General features: G+C 41.3%; 1 long non-coding RNA gene across 3 annotated transcripts in view; it reads left to right on the forward strand.

Moving 5' to 3' along the window:
• Positions 1-598: 598 nt before the first annotated feature.
• Positions 599-17,033, forward strand: part of LOC101788168 (uncharacterized) — a 143,926-nt gene continuing 127,491 nt past the window's right edge. Inside the window, exon 1 of one of the 3 annotated variants that reach the window (XR_010043677.1) lies at positions 599-886. This is a non-coding gene — a long non-coding RNA (uncharacterized LOC101788168). The remainder of the gene's footprint in view (positions 887-17,033) is intronic. The other 2 variants (XR_010043680.1, XR_010043681.1) reach the window with 2 other exon arrangements.

Genomic DNA, 17,033 nt, shown 5'->3' on the forward strand with positions numbered 1-17,033 from the left:
GGATTCGGAAGCAGTTGACCAGTAAGACAAGAGTTTAACAGTCAAAAGTTACTGGAGTTTCAGAGCCAACAGATGAGAAGTTCAAGACGAGAGGGAGGCGGAAGGTGCTCAGCCCAGTGGGCACAGAGCATGCTCCAAGGACTGATGCTGTCTGTTCTTGCCACTGGGTTCCTGTCTACCTTTTGTTGGGACAAAACATAATATCACATCGGGGGCTTCATAGAGTGAGTTGCAGGTAAAGGGAGAAATTCACACTTGCAGAAAGATCCTGGCACCTACAAGGCTTTACATGAGATTTTTCACATGTATTTTTTAAATCCCTAGTGATAAGGAGAGAATCCTGCCTCATCCCATTACTGGTTTGAGAAAACTGTCACTCAGAGAGGTTATGTGACTTGCCCACGTTCACATGTCAGTGAGTGGCAAGACCCAGGGGTATAAGCAGATAGTGTCTGAATACAGACATGAAATTAGCAGCTGGATCAGTGTACTGTCTCCCTGTGTGTCAGGGATCTCTGGCTGCTGATGGGCTGGGATTGGCAAAGCAGAATACTGTTTTTAGTCTCCTCTGCTACCAAGGGCACAGTGTCCACTCCCTGCCCACACATCCTCCCTGCAGGGAGTGCATTGAGTGTTTACACAGGGGCACATTTCTGGCACCCTGAGCAGGCCAAGCTATAAATGGAGATCATAGCCCCAGCTCGGCAGATGCCTGAGAGCGAGGCGCTGCTGACACGCTGATGGAGAACAGGGACTTCTTGTTTACCCGCTTGCCATCTGGACGAGAGAAGCAAAGTCCAAGGAAAGGCTGGAGAGCAAAGCTCCCAGGCTGCCTCTGGCTTCTTCTGAGTACCTCTCCACCAGGGGCTGGCTGCCTCCTGCCCAGGTGAGTGGCTGGGAGAGGAGGGGTAGGGCTTGGTGTGGGGAACATTGCCAGGGGAACTGGGACAGGGATAGAGGGTGATAGCAAATGTCTAGGCTGAGTATGTTGCTCCTGAGGAAAGACAGGAGCCAAGAGCATCTTCTGTAGCACCTCATGGATAACACAGAGGGCTTCATGGTGTGGATGGCCTGTTTAGGGGGGCTCTTGAGTTTGAAGTTGGGTTCAGTTCTGCATTGTAGAGCCTCTTTTTGCTGACATTAGTTCTGTACCACCACTGGAAAAGGTTTGTGAGTCTGGGACTTGATGACTCGAGTCTTTGTAGAGTGGTTCCATGGTGAGTCATTTGTAGCTCACTCATCCATGTGACTCAGTCAGCAACACTGGAAACATTCAGGACCTGAGCTCAAGGCATTTACGAGGCTTTGTTGCCTGCTGGGACCTTTGAGTTGGAGGGTGTTTTGTAAGGTGAAGAGTCAAAGTCTGCAGGGTTCCCAATTCTCTCATTTCTACAGGACATTTAGGCATGTCCAGTGTGGATTTTTTAAAACCTTGCTACCAAGTTCCACATAGAGAAGTTCACAGACACAAAGAGAGAAAGCCTTCAATTCTTCCTTCATCTTATGGGTAGGAAGGTCATCCTCCCTGGTTTGCCAGGACTTCCTGCTTCATCCTTATTATCCATGTACAATTCTCAGTGACTGCTTTCACTTTCAAAAATTTCCTACCTTAGGGCTGGGGATTTAGCTCAGTGGCATAAGCACCTGCCTTGTAAGCGTGTGGTCATGAGTTTAATCCCTGGTACCGATTAAAAAAAGAAGTCCTACCTTGGACAATAAGTCATAGTCAGTCTACTTAGAGGGGACTGACCATTGGGCTGGGTCCCAATCCTGTGATAAGATGCATCTCTCCAAGCAACCTGCACACCTAGCTGCCAGATTGATGCAGGAGTTAGACCTGTGTTATGTAAACCTTTATCATTATTATTCTAGATGTCCAGGATGACCAGGATTCTGGTATACCTTTTTCAAGTCTTGAAATCATGGGCCTGTGTTCAAGAAGTATGCAATAAACAGACAATAATGCAAAAACTGAACAGGCCTAAGGGAGTACAGTAGTATGGATTATTAGTTCCAGTTCATAAGACCATGAGGATAAGTGATATTCCCACAGTCACACAGAGCTCCAAGTTTGTTCTAACATTTGATTCTGGGTGTCTGTTGTTTACCCAGGTCTTCAGTGTCTTTAACCTAATGAATGTCCACCTAGTCCATATCAGGAAAGATTCTAGATTCTAGATTCTAGAGAGGCCCAAAAGTCAATGAACAGCACCCACCAGATCTGTGTCATGGTTAGTTTATACAGCTCAAAAGAATTGCTTGGATCCACTCGGAGTAATTCATCATTGTCAGGCAAACAGTCTTGCTTGCATAGAGTGACATACCTAGACCATCCGTCTTCCCAGCCCTGAAAGTAATGAGTCACTGATGGACCCACAGAGCACTTCTCTGAAGCTACAGATGGCATTTCTGCTGCATGCAGAAAGAGCAAGATGTAAACTTCCAGTTAGCTGAATGACAACACTAAAGAGGGACTCGAATTAGGAGCCTTTGGAGGATAAGGGACAAACAGTGTGTGTAATCAGAGAGTGAGTAATGTTACCTCCAAACCTATGTGGTAGTCAACTGAACCCCACATTTCCAGTGCTTATCTGGGCTATGGTTCTGTGCCTAGTTGGAAAGATTCTAAACCTGGCTTTGAACCACAGGAGTGAGCTTAGACTGAGCTCTCAGCACTAGGAGCATTTCCTCTGGTTCTGCTAGGACACAAACAAAAGTACGAACTGGAGAGCTGAGCCCCATCTAGATCCTCGGGCTCAACACTCCTCGTTCCTCTTCTTTTCTTCCTGTATGACTTCTTTGGGACCTTGAAGGCATAGTTTCAAGCTTATTTTGTGGAAACATAGACCCTTTGGAACTGGATAGGACGTACAGATCATCCAAAGATTTCCAAGCATGTTACACTATGTTCCAGAGGAGATTCCAGGAGGTCTAAGAACTTAAAAAAGTGAATATTACTCATTGACAACAGATCAATTACATATTACAGATCAACTCATTGTGTCTTAGAACTATACGACTATTACACAAGTCTATTAAGACAAGTAGTAAGTAAAACCAAGTTAATTTAAGAATGTCAATAGGATTAAAGTGGCCCATGATTATAGCCGAAACAGTGAGTGAATCTTGGAGGAGTCTGACCTTGGGCATGTCTATTGTTTTACAGAGAAGATGTAACCCCAAATAAAGGAAATGGTCAACCCACTGCTAGAAGTGTGGGATCCCACCCCCCAAGATGCATTCTCAGACTGAGAAAGGAAGGTAGGGTTTGTGAGGAGTCTCAAGGATTCTCATGCTGCCTGGATTTTGTGGGAAAATGCAAAGAGAACCTTTCTGCCTGCTCTTTATACAAAGAGCAACATGTGAAGGCAGAAGTCTTAGGATGTTTTATAAGTGGCTCTCAAGCTTCTGTGGCATTTGTTGCCTGAGATACACTCCCTTCATCCCATCTCTGTGCCTGAGAACTGGATGACAAGCTCCTGAACATCCTCTGGGGGAAGGAACTCAGTCAGCCACACGGTGGTTTATGTTGGCTCCCTAGGGCTGAGACCTTCTCTTTCTGTTCCAAGGAGCATCATCCCCACCTACATGGAGCTATAAATATCAGAAGGCAGAAGAACTGCGTGTGCTAGAGATCTAGCAGTGTCTTCCTGGCCCTGGGTTGGCAACTAAACACTGGCTGTGTATGCATGACCTGGGTGGACAGGAGTCTGTGAGCTCTGCTGTATGATGCCTGCATCCAGGTGCAGACCAGGGCTTGTAACGCATATCCAAATGTCTCTCAAAGCTTCTAGATTTAGTCTAAGTGTTTTGATGTACAAGATTCATGCCTATGAAAGACCTTAGAAGAGGAGAATGAATTAGGAAAACAGCCTATGGATGGAAAGAGTATTAGTGATAGATTAAAGTTGAAAATAAAGGCATGGAAAAATACATGCCAAATAATAAGCAAAAGAAAGCTAGGGTGGCAATATAAATACTAGTCCCACAAAAGGCTTAAGAAAAAGCTGTCTTTGTAGATACTTTCATCACAGAAGGAATAATTTATGGGATGCATATAGTAACTGTGAGCTGAACTTTACATACAAATCCACACTAAAACTACATAATACAACAGTCCAGTACTGTAAAGAAATATGGACAATTTTACACATCTTCCTTAGAAATGAATACTTCAAGCAGGCAAAAAAAAAAAAAAAAAGCTCAGAGATTTGAACAGCATGATTAATGACCTCGGTCCTAATGTAGAATTATTATTCCAAAAATAGAGAATTCAATCTTTTCAATTAAATATGGAATAATGGCCAACTTTACTATGAGTTTCATTTTTTAAAAATTTGATTTTCTAGTTCCTAGGGAATATTTCTAATCACAACTGCTTTGTAGATAGTAGGTGCAAACTGATGGACTTTTGTCTTTTTATGCGTTAGTTACTATATTCCTAAGATACATTTTCTTTCCAAGACACTTTTTATTAAGCATATAAGTAGCACACGTTTTAAAAGTACACTAATTCCCCAGGATTTCCTTGCATATTACTAATGATATCTATTAAAAACTTTTAAATGTTGAAATTAATGAGGTGAAAGTCCAACACCAAGGTTTTATAACCCCAAGGTTATAAAAGAACAATGATTTAATCTAGTGAAAACAGAAAAAGCAAATAATAAATATTGGAGTCAAATTAATAAAGAAAGAAAAAAATAAAAAGAAACAACAAAAAGAGCTGGCTTTTTGAAAAAAGTAACAAAATGGAAAATCCTTAGGCAATAATGATGAAATAAAAAAGCACACAAGACACAAAATAGAAGGCATGAAATCTGAGAATCCTTTTATTGTACAGCTTTAAAAATTATAAAATAACTGACTTTAAATACATTTGAAAACTAAGACAACATACAACTTATCAAGGCTGAATGAATAAAAATGTCGTAAGAATAGACCTAGAACTGAATGAAGATACATCCTTAATTTAATAACTCTCTATAAGATAAATAATAATAAAATCCTGTGCTCAGAAAGTTTTATAATGAATATTTAAGTAACAAACAACTCCTGTGTTATACTAACCTCTACGGAGAACAAAAAGAGAAATTATTAATCTTAATAGAAAAATTATGTAAGTTAACAAGACAGGCAAATTAGAGCCTAATCTCACAAATAGATGCAAACAACCTAAGTGAAATATTCGTAAGCCAAATCTATCAGTGTATTAGAAAAAGACATTGTAACCATGTTAAGTATATCCCAGGAATTTAAAAACAGTTAGTTAAAAGTATTACTAATTCAACTGACTGTGTTAACAAACTAGAGTAAATAACATTATCATCTCAGAGATACAGAAATAGTATTTTAAAACTACTCACTGTTGATTAATAAAAAAGTCTTAATAAACTGAGAACTGAAGGAAAGTTCTTTAATCTGGTAGAGAACGTTCCCTAAAAATCCAAAGCAAAATCTTACTTAGCAGTATGATCTTGCTGGGTGTTGTGGCACACACCTGTAATCCCAGCATTTGAGAGGCCGAGGCAGTAGGATCACCAGGAGTTTGAGGCCAGCCTGGAATACGTAGTGATCAAGACAAGCCTGAATTACACAGTACGACCCTGTCTCAAAAACAAACAAACAAAAAAACCAGTACAATATAAACAGTACAATGTAAGAAAAATTGTTTTAAAAATCAGAAACAAGACTGGGATGCCTATTATAGTTAGTTCTATTCAACATGATATTTGTATGGACAATATTAAAAGAAAAAAGGATTGGAAAGGAAGAAAAAATCTGTCATCACAGATGAAACAGTTGCCAGCATACAAAATCAAAGTATAGACTAAATATTAAAATTAATAAGAATACATTGAGAATACTGGATAAAAGATCAGTACATAAAACACCTAGCATTTATATCAACAAACGTGGGTTGCCTACAAACTGGACACCACAAGCCAAGTAGAAGAAACCAATTGGATGATCTTTTATCACCACAGACAAACACACATTGATTTCAGACAGGCAAGTTGCAAATAGATGTGTGTATCATGATACCAAACTATAGACAAAACATAAAAACATGCTGTAATAGAAACCTTCCCGCTTGGTAGCAGCTCTAGGACGAGAGACAGGAAGGAGATAAACAGTGTAGATTCTGCAGAACTTAAGGGCTCTTGTTTTAAGAGAAAGACTTGAGGGTTGAGGGCAGAGGGTGGAGTGCAGGTTGGTGATAGACAGCTCATGCATGAGGCTCCAGGCTCAATCCCTAACACTGCAAAAATGAAAAAATGCTAGCATCTATTTAATTTCAGAGAATATTATATTATTTCCTTAGCTTTTTTGAATGTTGTGAATATTCCATGAATATGTTTTAGAAGGAAATTATCTTTAGGTGCAAACCTTGAGGCATGACAGTAAGGAGATGATGGAGACAGGTGAGATGTAACATTCTTTCATGTAGATAGCCACCCCCAGCAGACCTCAAGTGGATTCATGTGTGTGTATGTGTGTTCCTTGGGAATACCCAAGGAGCAGTACAGGTTGAATGGTACTTCAATAGAAAATAATAAAAGATGTATCAGCAGTTTGCTGCCACAGGACATAGACAGTTTGAGCTTCCTTTAATTGAAGCAGAATTGCTCCCCGATGGGACCTACCCTATCCTAAACTTCCATCCTATAAGTGCTCATGTTTAGCAGGGAAATTGTTACTACCTGTATTCTGTAGCTGGGGGTATTGTGTGTTTGTTTGAGACTAACATAGTCTCTAACATAGATGCTGTTAAACACAGTCTAATGGAACGATTTTGGAACCAGGGCCACTCAGGAAAATTCTCAGTGAGAGGAACATTAGGACCAAAAACAAAGAAAGATATCTGTGCCCAGTTTCATTTCCTTGCCACTGGTATTGGACTGAAAAGATGATATAGAATCCCAATGTGTAGAAAGGAAGTGGGGAGTGATTTGGAGGTGTGCCTGTTGGACTCCCTTTTTTTGTGACTCTCCTTGAAATGTCCTTCCCATAAAAAAACATAACCTCAGGAAGATAAATGAGCTGGTGCCTGTGGGTGGTACAGAGGCCCTCAGAAGCAAGAACAATACAAAGAAAACACAAAGCACCTTAGTCTGTGTGCCTGACGAGGCCGCACACACTCTTGGTTTTGCAGATTCTTGATGAAGTTTGTTCCTTTGGGCAGCTTTTCCTTTTTTCTGGCCAAGTGTTTAATTTTCTTCTCTTTCTGCTTTGTTGGGAATTCATGTCGTAAATGATGATTGCTTGATGCAATCTTGGTCATTCTCAAAAGGGGCAAGAAAGTCCAAAGTTCGTCCACTCTGGCCACTTGTGCCCTGGCAGAGCTGTCCAGAGTACTGTAGGATTGAGGCCAACCCATTTTCTTTGTAAAAGCTAGAGAAAAAAAAAAAAAAAAAAAAAAAAAAAAGAATTAGCACTAACCCAATAGCCATTCCAGTCCTGAAAACTCTTTGCTCTCTGAAGTAGTCTTCTCTCTAACCTAATTTCTTGACCTGCAGTCTCAAAGGAAATTGAGTGAAACAGAATGGAAATTCCATGGAGAGTAAGTCTTCCTCTACAAAACCCTGGTACCATGCAAAGAGGAATCACTTTGAAGCTCCTATTACTCTGAAATAACTTGGTCATGGGATTTGAGAAGAGTGTTAGCCCTAACTAGCTCAGATACAGTGTGCTGTGTATCATGGTCTGTACAAGGCACTGTGAGATGGATACTCTAAGCAAGGGTGCACAGAGGTGAGCAACCACGCTTATGACAGACTCTAGTGGAAGCCCTAAAACAATATGGACTGCTGATGCATGGGGATGATTTTGCTAAGAGAAGAAGAAGCTGCAAGAGGTATGAGACCTATTGCCAGTGCCGATGCAGCTGTGTCCAGGGAACCCTGATATCAAGACAAAGAATGGCTGAGGAGGGAGAAGAGGATCAACAGGCTGTGTGCACTTTGTCATCTTGCGCCTGTAGTTTGGCCTCCCAGAAGGAGGCAGTGCCATCACAAACAGGAAAGGTTGCCGAGTACGCTCTCCTTTCCTGTCTCTGTTGGTGACTTTTTTCTGAATTTACCCTAACACATTGTCCTAGACTTCTAGAAGCAAAGTACATGAGGTGAAGGGCATGCCAGTACTCTGTAGTGCATAAGAACTGGGCTGCAGTTGGGAGACATGCTCAGGGCTGGTCCCTGGCTAGCTGAGTGGTCTTGGGTACCACTCGATCAACTATAGAGAAAGAAATACCAGTGTAGGTTCTAATGGCTTAAATACCCACCAAGCTCTAGATTCTGTGTTTCTCCCATAGTTTCTATTGGAAATTTTTGCTTTCTGTACATGGGAAAGGGCAATGCATCTGTAGTCTGTGACAAAGCAGAAAGATTTCTCCTCAGAGTAACCCCATAAAGCTACGAGCACCCACATGTCCTGCTGGAGCAGCACACTGCAAGTCCACAGAGCTGCTGGTTCCTGTAGGATGCTATTATAACCCAAAGATTGAATATTGTAATCCAAGTATTGAATACTATAAGCTACTTATTGTAATCCTTTTTCTAATCTTCCTCACAATTTAGAAAGCTATATTTTTAATCACTTTGAAATGTTATTGGAATCCTGGTGAGTTAATTCCAATCTACCACCTCCAATGTAACCTACAGCGAGAGTTAGAGACACCAAGACACATTCAAAGTTAAGGGTAGCCAAGGGGTCCTAAGCTTAATCATAAGTGGAGATATATGGATAAAGGCCTTGATTCAAGGTCTCTCCCAGAATTTGTTATCTTGTAAAGAAAGGAGTGGTTTAAGGATGAGTGATAGTGAGGATGGTGGGAACTACATGAATAAGTTGAGCTGGCTAGCCAGATAGGGAGAGAAACATCTTTGCAAAGTGCTGGAAGAATGACCTACAGGAGGATCGATCTGCATGATTCAATAAGGTGCAACTGAGTTATTTTAGAAGGCTGTTGCTTCAGTTTCTAATATGTAAACTTTTGTGTCCTGGAAACTTAAGGCCTCTTTATTTCGAGGCTCCTATCCAGTTGACATTCCTGGAGCTGACTGACTCTGTCATCCCGTGTGCTTGGATTTTGTACAGAAAGCACTATGCAAGGAGACTGACAGGAGACTATCAGATTGGCCTTAGAAATTACATATCAGTACTTCAGCTGTCCTTAATTGCATTGCTTTGAGCCAATTGAAGAGAGAAGGAAATACCATAGCCAGCTCTGTACATATCAGTATATGAAAATAAGACTCCATTTAAGTAATTTTGAGCAATTGTTCTGTATTCAAGGAGAGGAGCCCACATAGTCTTCTACAGCACATGTCATACCTATGCTTGTGTCCTGAAGGCTAAGTCCTTGGCTGAGGACATAAAAAGTGTTCCATGGATGTCTTGCAGTAACGAAGAGGCAGGAAGTATTAGTTTCGAATGTTTTATGCTAGGCTCAGAAGGCTTCGGAAGTGGTGGTATTCCAAAGGGCTTTATTTTCAGTATAATCAAATGCACTATCTCAGTTCTAATCACAGCTGAATATTAAAACCTATATTCAAAAATACATGAGATTCTTACAATATAAACAAGGAACCAGCTCAGATAGGGTCAGTTTTAAAAATAAAGTAGGAGGTGAGCTTGGATTGACCCAAATCTGATACACCTGAATATGTTTTTTCTACCATAAGATGTGATAATTGAGTCATTTTATGAGGAAATGTTTTATAATAATTTTTTGAAGGTATTTGCAGTTGAATATAAATATAAGTAGCTATCCTGGTGTGATTGAAATACATACAGTGAATGTAAAAATCTAAAAAGTTATTGCTCTGCTGCCTGGCCACCAAACAGTGAACAATTGTCCTCCACCGTACCATTTCTGCCTCGGAGCCAGCTAATCATGGACCGAACCCATTGAAACTTGCTGGAACTAAAGCCCACAGCTCAGGCATGATAGGCAGGGCCATATCGCTGACCTACATTCCTCGACCCAGTGTCAGTTCTGAAGGCAGAAGACAAGGGCTGGGAGAAAATTCAGCGCAGAGGTTGCTGGAGACAGCAATAGAAATGGTGCAACGTCTGTTTGGGGACCCTTTAGGTTGGGATTGCAGAAGAGAATTCATTAAACTCAGGCCCATTTAAGAACTTTCAGGGCCTTATGCCCCTCACTACTACAGCATATAATGCCCTGCACCTTCCTTATGTAACATGTATGAGGAACCAAATCATCTAGGAGGTGTCCTTGGTCCAAAATTGTTAGCTTGGATTCAGTCCAGCTGCCACTTTCCAGGAAAGACAGGAAAGGGCATTAACACCAGGAGGAAGTGATCAGAGAGATACTGAACAGAAGGTGGGACTTTGTTTAAAACAGCTGCTCTGATTCTTGCAAAATCAGTGTCATTCAGAAAGCAGAATGGTGATGGCCACAAGCTGGGGGCAGGAGTGAGAAATGGGAGTCATTATTCAATAGGTATGGATTTTAATCTGCAAGATGGAACTAGTGGTGACAGTTGTACAACATCTTGAATGTGCCTAATGCCTCTGAATTTTACCTTTAAAAATGATTAAAATGAACTGAGCATTGTGGTGCATTGCCTGTAATCCCAGAACCTGGGGCTGAGGTAGGAGGACCGTCACAAGTTTGAGTCTAACCTGGGCTACCTAGTAAGTTCAAGACTAGCCTGAACTACTAGCAAAACCCTGTCTCAAATAAATGGCAACAGAATGCTAAAGGTAACTTTTGTGGTACTTTATTCTATGCAAGTTTTAAAAAAAGTCCAGTGCATGGGCAGGAGTGTGGCTCAATAGTCAGAGTGCTTGCCTGGCATATAAGAAGCCCTTGGTGCAATTCCCAGCACTGCAAAAACAAAAATTTCTTTAAAGAAAGAAGCCATTCACACAGTTGTGCCTACAGTTCTTGTTATGCAGGAGGCTGATGCTGGAAGCTGTGAGTTCCAGGCTATCTTGGGCAACACAGAAAGACATTCATCTTTCTCATCATTGGAAGAAAAGAACAATGGAAGAAAGGAAGGAAGGAAGGAAAGAGAAAGGAAAAGAAAAAAGGAAAGGAAAGGAGGAAGAGAAAGTGAGGGAGAAAGGGAGGAAATGAATAAAGGGATTATTCTCAATAAAAAGCAACTAAAATGCAAAAGATGAATTTTTATGACTTCCTGGCTTAGCAAAACACGGCAACCATTCTTGAGACAATCGGGGAGATTGAAATGTTTGCTGACTAGTACTAGACAGTGTGAAATGACTGTTAACCTCCTCACATGTGGTTACTATGAGATTGTGTCAGAGACTCTCACGAGTCTACAACGTGTGCACCAAAGCGTTTAGAAATCCAGTGTCCACGATGTCTACGACTTACTTGCAAGTGGTTCTGAAAACATAAAGTAAGTAGAATAAAGGAAAACAAGTAATCAACAGAGAGTAAAAATGGCAACATGTTAACAATCACTGGCCCTTGTACTGGTGGAACAGGGCTGGATCACTGAGTTATGTCCCAGACCCAGCAAATGCTGAATTTAAAAGTGGAGAATGTATTGGTGTCCTTTATATCTTTTTGAAAAATTTTTGATGGTTGTTTGAATGCTTTCAAGATAAGATGGTAGGATTAAATGATCTGATTTCTCTCTGTCTTTTTCCCTATGTAATTCCAAGTGGGATGCGAGAGCTGGGTTAAAAGTGGATTCCAAGGAATGTTTTCAGGGATATGAAGGATTATGCACAATATACTTGCAGATACACAAAATTATGCATCTGTTAAAACTCCCAGGATGTGCGACACCAAGAATGAACCTTAATATACAATACAAATCTTATTTATTAATAGTCGTGTAGTGATAGGAATTCATCATTTGTAACAGATGGACCACTACGGGGCAAGATACTAACCATACTGCAAGATACTAACCATGGTGCAAAGAGGAGGGAGCGACTACATTGAAACTCCTGATACTTTCTAGTCATGCTTTCTGGAAACCTGCTATTTCTGAAACATTGTTGTTTAAATAGTTTATTGTTTAAGCCACATATGATGATACACACGTGTAATTCCTTGGACTCTGGAAGGCTGAGGCAGGAGAACTATAAGTAAAAACCTGGGCTCAGCAACTTAGCAAGACATTGTCTCAAGCTAAAAAAAAATATGGAAGGATTGGAGCTGTAGATCAGGACTCTGCATTCAATTTCCAGTACCAGAAAAACAACCACAAAGCAAAGCAAACAAGCAAAAACAATTATAACAATGTAGTTAAGCTTGAAAAATTCAAGTGAAGAAATCAAAGAGGAAAATAAATAAGGGTTAAATAATAATCCAAGAAGTTGGTAGATGTTAGTGCAGATGTTAGAGTGCTGCACAATTAGGAAATAGGGAAACAAATTCAGTTCTGAAATTCATGGAAAGTAGGCAAAAAGGGAAACACAAGATTAAAGCACACATTTAAACTAGGCATGGTGTAGTCCCACGTGGATCTGAGGCAGGAGGATTGTATGAATTTAGGAGTTTGAGGTTAGCCAGAGCAAGATGGTGAGACTCTACCCAACACAAAATGAACCAAACACACAGTGACCTGTGGTGTAGCTCAGTGGTGGAGAACGTGATTGGCATGCACAAGGTTCACTCTCCAGCAGGAAAAAAATTACAGAAATGATACATTTAATCAATAGAGGTTAAGATTTTTTGGTGGGAGTAAAAAGAAGAAATATGAGACAAATGATTAAATAAAAAAACTAATACAAATCTTTTGAACCAGACTGTATGTCCACCAGCAGAAGAACAGATAAGGTGTGGTATTCGCAAACAATGGAGCACAACTCTGCCATAAAAAAGAATAACTTTGAATCATTTGTAAGAAAATAGAAGCACTTTGAGACCATAATGCTAAGTGAAACAAATCAACATACATACTTAATATTGCCTGGTTTCTCTTACGTGAGAACCTCTAAAGATAAGAGCAAAATAAAGATAGATAACAGAAAATAGTGAGATCTTTTGTAGAAGGAAAGGGGACCAAGAGATGGAGGGAGAAGGGATACAAAGGGATAAAAAAATTAAGACCTATTCTCTACCCACACCAACTCCCCATCAGGAATGTAATCATGAATGTTAGCCATTTGTGTGCTGATAAAAAAATAAAAATTGGAAAACATTTTAAAAATTATTGCAGTAAAAGACATATTACCATTAATTCCTCTTAAATACTTCGACTATGACTATCTCGTCTTTCTTGTCACTTTATGAAACAGTTCTAGAAGTCCTCGGCCATGAGCATCTTTATAAGATGTGGTAAAAGTTGTGCTGCTACCTGGTGTCATGCAAAGGAAAGGCAGCTCCTACAAACAGGACAGTGTGTCCTCCTCTGCCTTATTCACTGGAGCTGCCACCTTGTGACTTCTGACTTTTCTCAAAAGGCAAAATGACCAGGAAAGGTGTCATGGTTTATGTGGATGGCCCCAGGCCTCATGCTTTTGCATTATGCATTTGTGTGTGGTTCACTGTCTAGCTCTTGGATTGGGGGTGTGAGTGCTACACCGGCCTAGGGGTGGAGCAAGGATGGGATGTAATGGCAGGAAGAAGGCGTGTCTTGCTTTCTTGCCTTGTTTGCAGCCGTCATGAACTGCGACCCCACCATGCCACCCTGTCTTGGAGCCAACTGAGTATGGACTGAAACCTCCAAATAAGAAATAAATCTTTCCTTTCCCAATTTTGGGCATCGGGTATTTTGTCTCAGTGACCAGTAAAAAGTAACGAAGACAAATGATCGTGAAAGGCAAGCAATTTGAAATGATTGAGGACACTGGGGCAGTCAAGACAGTACAGTTAAAGACACTCAGAACAGCTTTACAAAGTGGCAAAAACAATGACACAAGTGTGTTCAAAGGGAGGGGGAGTATTTTGAGGAGGATTAATGACAATGTGTCTATGCAAAAATTACACATTCACATTAGTTTTGATCCTATATCTTATCTTCATGCCATTAGTTCCATTTGATCTGACACTCAAATCTGCAGATATCAGAATGGCACAATATTTACAAACACTTATTCACACGCTCCCATGTACTTTAAGTCATTTCTAGAAAACTTATAGGACCTAATACGAAGTAAATGCTATATAAATGGCTATCCCACACTGTTTAAGGGGTCCTGCAAAGAAAAAATTATGCTCACATTTAGTGCAGATGTAATCTTCCCCCCTTAATATCTCTGATCCTCAGTTGGTCAAATCTGTGCATGTGGAAGTTTGAATGTACCTACTCATGTTCCCACTTCTCATAGAGGTAGCAAACGTTTGGTGCTTCTTTTCCACAATTGGTGCCCTTAGGTTTCTTGGTTTTTAAGGAAACCTTTCCTGTCCAAAGTGAAGAGAAACACACTGGCAGTGTGTACTGTTTCTAGCCCTTCTGCTGTCCAGACAGATTCTACTGTGGCCTGAATAAAAGCGCTTTGCAGCCTCACACTCCGCACTGAAAGTCTTATGGAGTTGTCTCAATCACTTCACAGTTATCCTCCCTTGCAGGAGCTTAGTGTGTGTCAGGTACTGTGCCAAGCACATCATGTGCATTTCATCACATGCCTTCTCAGTTGTTGTCATGCAGGGGTCATTGTCATTCCAATCTAAAAATGAGAAAAGTCAGTTTTCACACTGAGCCCATGTTAGAGCTCAGGATACCAGCTCCAGCTGTCCAGTTCCAAAGCACATACACTAATGCTATAATCAGAGATTGCAAGGAAAGCAATTATAATACAAGACACATAATTTATAGTATTATTTATAATGGTCATCCAAAGAGTCAAATACAAAGAAAGTGCAGGAAATCTGTTCACACGCTAAAGACCTAAAGAATCCAGCTGTGGGCCTGGATCTCACGATAATATCCTGCATGAGTCCAGCTGAAGACTTATAGCCCATTACAATGCCCCCACACATCCAACTGGAGGCCTAGAGACCATGACAATGACTTACGTAAGTTTGTTTCATGGATCTGCACTGGGAAGGCTCACAGGTCAGTAGTAGAAGCTAGAAAGTTTATTCCAGTAGGGCAAAGGATCTGTGCCAGTAGGTTGAGGGTTTTGCATTGCAGCCAAGAAGCAATGCTCAAAATAAGACCCAGGGTTCACAAAAGTATCACAGCCATCCTCAACGACAATGAGGTCTCCAGCTCCTTTGACGATGGGAATAGTTGAGTTCTTATCAGCAAGCCAGCATGACAAACTTCTCCTGGAGATTGAACAGTATACACCTTCCCCTCCAGAGCCAGGAAGCAATGCTCAAAGAATCAGAGCTCCTCCGAAGTGAGCTGTAGCCATTCTCAGTGACAAGGTCCCAAGCTTCTCCAATGATAACAGCTGAGTTCATATCAGGGAAGCCAGCATGATAACCTCCTCCAGGAGAACCAACAGCTCCAGAAGAACCAACAGCTCCAAACACCACGACTCCAGGTCTCCTTTTTGTGCTGGCAACTTTCTTCAGGCCATCTACACTCAGTACCATGCTGATTCAGTTCAGTTGGTGTTTAAATTGACCATCAGTTTTCAATCCACCTTAACTGGGCTAAGGTTTTTTGAACTCTTGTGCAATAACCAAGCTGGGACACTCTTCTGAGATTCAGACTGGAACCAGGAGGACTGGGATGGGGCTGGAAATCTAAGTCTTGTGCAAGCACCTGTGGGATGCCAGGCCACAGACTATTCCTTACCAGGGAGCCTCTGTGCAGGATGTTGCATCACCTGTGAGCAGCAGCCCATCACTCTGTCATTAGTGAATGCCTTCAGCTCCAGCACGACTTCTAACACTGGTGCTAAGGCACAGTAGCCGTCAGCTACAGTGTGGGGTTGGGGGTGAAACCAGCTCATCTTCACTTATATAATTGGCAGAGAAGGACGGGGCAAGCTGAGAAGCAATGAATGAGGACAATGACTGAAAAGAGAAGGCCGAGCTTCCTTTACTCCAGCAGGAGCCGGATGATCTCTCTATTTTGACAAATGAAACTTCAGTAAAATGAGGCTCTGCTGGAGTACATGCGGGCTCTGCTTGCTTCGATGGGTCTGATAAACTACGTTAGCGGGAAAAGATGAGAGAGAGAAAAAAACAATCCCCAGAACAAATTCCCCGCTGTGCTGCCTGAGAGAGAAGATGCCTCTCAGCTCTTTTGGATTGTGCAAGATGCCTTGTTGACTGGTGAAAAAGACTGGTGAAAGAATGCTTAACGTGGATCAATGATCTGCAGCATATCTTCTCCCGTGTGTATCATCCCATGCTCTTTCATGAGTCATTAGAGGTACAAGGTTACATTTATTTCCTCTCTGAAAAGAAAATTTAAAAAACATTTAACAAATGCAAAAATCCATGGCTTCCATTTCCTGAGTTATTGCTGTACTTTAAGTCTCTTAAGGAGAGCACCATGGAGGAACAAGAGCTAGAATTATGGCAAGAGAAATTTATTGATCAAGCACCCATTTTGATTGATGCAATACTGTGGGACTGGATGGTCACCAGGTCCCCTTTGGATTTCCCTTCCAGAGAAAGATCCAAAGCTCCTGATTCAGCTTGGGAACCCTGCCCACAGACACCCTCTTGTTTTTAAGCATCTTCATATTAAAATAGTTCCAGAACCTCTCTGTGGCTTCTCAGTTGAAGTCTCAGCTCTGACGCCAGCACTAGACATCTGCAACCTCATCTTTCTGGGGTGGATTCCCTTATGAAGCCCTGGGTTTCAACCAAGCTAAATCACTTGTTGCTTAGGGCCTTGCATGACACCCCTTTGCCCAAGTCCATCTCATGATGTTGCTTCTGCATACACTATCTCTTTCCCTCCTCCTGCCAGAGCACTGGCTCAGTCATACTGGCCTCTCAGTGTTCAGCTGAGGCCACATCCCCTGTGACACCACTTCTGAGATTTCCAATCAGAGATTTTCCTCTTCTAAGTTTCCCTGGCAACTCTCAGGCCAGCACCAGTGTTTTTTTTTAATCAAGCTACTGCCTAATCTGTATGGTAGGTCATACTTATATAGCAAGTTTTAATTCCATA

The sequence above is a fragment of the Cavia porcellus genome, unplaced genomic scaffold, assembly GCF_034190915.1.
Source record: "Cavia porcellus strain 051 isolate PalLab524CR breed Dunkin Hartley unplaced genomic scaffold, mCavPor4.1 scaffold_27, whole genome shotgun sequence".
NCBI lineage: Eukaryota > Metazoa > Chordata > Mammalia > Rodentia > Caviidae > Cavia > Cavia porcellus.